The sequence below is a fragment of the Lutjanus erythropterus genome, chromosome 9, assembly GCF_056507025.1.
Source record: "Lutjanus erythropterus isolate fLutEry1 chromosome 9, fLutEry1.hap2, whole genome shotgun sequence".
Taxonomy (NCBI): domain Eukaryota; kingdom Metazoa; phylum Chordata; class Actinopteri; order Lutjaniformes; family Lutjanidae; genus Lutjanus; species Lutjanus erythropterus.
The window spans coordinates 36,406,341-36,409,347 of NC_139325.1; the positions used below are offsets into that span (position 1 = coordinate 36,406,341).

General features: G+C 39.7%; 1 long non-coding RNA gene across 1 annotated transcript; it reads right to left on the reverse strand.

Moving 5' to 3' along the window:
• Positions 1 to 220: 220 nt before the first annotated feature.
• LOC146322069 (uncharacterized) lies at positions 221 to 2,750 on the reverse strand. The gene is made up of 2 exons (XR_014771421.1): positions 1,674 to 2,750; positions 221 to 1,405 (listed from the first exon to the last, which is right to left on the reverse strand). It is a non-coding gene; the product is annotated as an uncharacterized LOC146322069 (long non-coding RNA).
• Positions 2,751 to 3,007: the final 257 nt, after the last annotated feature.

The following is a 3,007-nucleotide window of genomic DNA, read 5'->3' on the forward strand; positions in this document are numbered from 1 at the left end:
CATTGAAAGAGATGAAATAGATAGATGAAATAAAAAAAAAAATTATTAAAGTCAGTTGCCTTGAAATTATAAAAACCCTCATTTAAGCTGTGTTATATATGAGGAGATATAAGGCAGGAACCATCAGATCACAGGTCTTTAAGTTACAATTCTTTTTTTTCTCAGAACCTGATTAAAGGGATATTTCACTCCAAAATGAAAATTCAGTCCTATCATCACCTTATAACTGAGGACTCTGCAGGATGAGAGTTTCTTCTCAGCTGATGTTTGTTGATCTTGTTGCAGCTGCTCACACTGACAGAAGTATTCAGAGCCTTCGCTCGTGCATCGTTGAAGCACCTTTGACCTCGAGTCTCTGAGCTCTACGCACCAGGATTCAGGGACTTTCTGCTGTTCTCCTCTGCAGCTCAGTCGGGTTGGACGGGGACCGTCGGACCAGGTCTCTGGGTTCAGGTCTGGGCTCCACAGGGACAGAGCTGTGTGCCCAGTGTGACCCGTCCACATGATGCTGCTGCTGCTGCAGTGCTGGGATGAGGTCAGACACTGAGCTGGATCATCGGAGTCCTTCAGTCTGACCTCAGATCTGTGCAGTGTTGCAGCGATGGTCGTCCCTCTGGAAGTTTCTCTCATCTCCACACAGGATCTCTGGAGCTCAGACAGACGAAGTGTCACAGCAAAGAGTCTGAACACTTCTGTCAGTGTGAAATTTCATTTTATCTTTTTAATACATTTGCAAAAAAAAGAAAGAAAGAAAAGAAAATCCTGTTCTCGTTTTGTCATTATGGGGTATTTATCAATCAGGGGAAATTAATTTAAATGATTTTTTATCATAAGACCGAAACCACGAAAGCATCTGAGTAGTTTCTGAACACACTGAACATTATAATATCATAAATCATTTTAATACCCCAAACCAACAAATCATATAACTGAGCTGATAATCAAACCCACACCTGAGCGACACAAGATGTGATTAAGTGTCCTGATAAATGAAAATCTAGAAGAAGTCAAACAAAGTCAAAATAGTTAAAAAGATGAAGAAAAAAATATATTCAAAGCTATAAAAATGATCAAATGGATGTAAAGCACATTAATGTTGATGCTGTTAATGTTTTTCTTTTTTCTTTTCAAATTCCTCATATTGAAGCCTGTTGATGAGGAATGAAGAGAAGAACAGGTGAGAGGATGGAGGCTGTGGAGGAGACTGGGATTATGAGATGTTAGTTCAATAGAAGTATGATGAGACAATCGTGGTAATCTCTTATATACTCATATTATTTTTTTTTTAATTTTCAAAATCAATAAAATCAGTTGATTCAAACCCACTTTCTCCCGTCGCTTCTGGTGCGCTTTTTTTTTGAGAGTTTTAGGAGAGGTGCTCTTTTCCTTGGACACAAATTTTGCACTGCAAGACACGGAAAATATATTTTTATCGACAGGAGCAACGAATTTTGTTTGTTTAATCCCAACAACTCTGATCAACATTTTTAATTAATCCAGCAGAATAAACTCATTTAACTTCTATCAAACAAATCAAACGTTCACGATCACAAATTCAAACATCTGGTTGGCAGTTTGATAATTATCTCTGAATCTTCTGGATCGAGGTTTGTAACAGTTCTGGGATCATTTAAAGCGGCAGCTGCTGAAATAAGAAACAACCTCAGACTCACAGAGAGGTGGGACTACTGCTCAGGCTGGGATGGAGCAGGTGAGTCTTGGGTCCTAAGAAGCTTCATATGGCGACGCAGAGCTTCCACTTCACGCTGTTTAAGTTCGATTTCCTCCTCCCTTATATGGAGGATTTCCTGGAAAAGTTCTGTGAGCATACCTGCAAGATGATCAGATACCGTGGGAGGCTCCTCATCAGAGCCATCAGACTGTTGAGCGGCCTCAGTCGGTGCAGCATCATTTGGAATAAGAGGGTTGCGCAGATAACCATCTGTAACCAACTTATCAGCTATCACATAAATTAACTCTGGTCTCGTGCTTCCAGGACGCACATTGATGTCATAACCTTGAGCCAAGTCTTGCAATTCACGTAATTTTAACTTTGCAAGTGCAGCCCAAGAAGGGTTGGCTCTAAACTGCTCCACTGCATCCCCCATTATTTCCGCTGACACAAACAAAACAAAAACAAACAAACAAACAAACTACCAACCAGAAGAAAAGTTTTCTGCGAGTCGAAATGAGAAAAAGCAGATGAAGAAGAGTCTCCAGTTACTTTTATATCGTGTGTAGGAGTGGTCTGATCATCAGGAGGGTGTTGAAGCGCCTCCTTGTCTGTTCTGTTCATGTCTGTATGGTCTGTGTAGATAACATTAGTTTGCACTGTGGTTGTGAAATTACAGCAGCAGACTGGAGTTGTTCTTAAATTAAATATCTGTCTGTATGGTCTGTGTAGATAACATTAGGGGCTGGTCAGTGTGACTAATGTTGGCAGGTGGTCAAATATTAACTTTACACATAAATGACACACAAAAAAGCTCATTTCAATGAAATGTATCATGTATTGTAAGAAATATTAATATTTTATGCATTTTTTTCATAAAAAGAAACACCTGTCCCTCGGGGTCACTGTCATTTCTGCCACACTGATACATATTCATATATTCATAAAGTTTTTTAAGGGTTTGTGTACATGCTGACCACAACATCAGTCATTTGACAGGGAGCAGTGGTGGCGATTTCTGTTGAATAAAGCGAGGAGTCAGAAACTTGTCTTTCTGTAAGGTTTACTCAGGCATCTGCAGATGGACAGTCAAAGAATGAACTAAGTGGAATGAGCCCAGAACAGTGAATGTGTCAATGTTTTATACACAGATAAATGCAAGGTCAGGAAAGGGTGAGTTGCATATTTTTATCACATGATGGCACAGGACATTCAGAAAAACAATACAGCACTTCTGGCTTGTTCTATCTCATGTTGTCTTGTTTGTTATACAAGTATATCGAGCCTTCCTCTGTCCTGTATTTAGGCAGATACAGGATTACATGAGAAATGGGA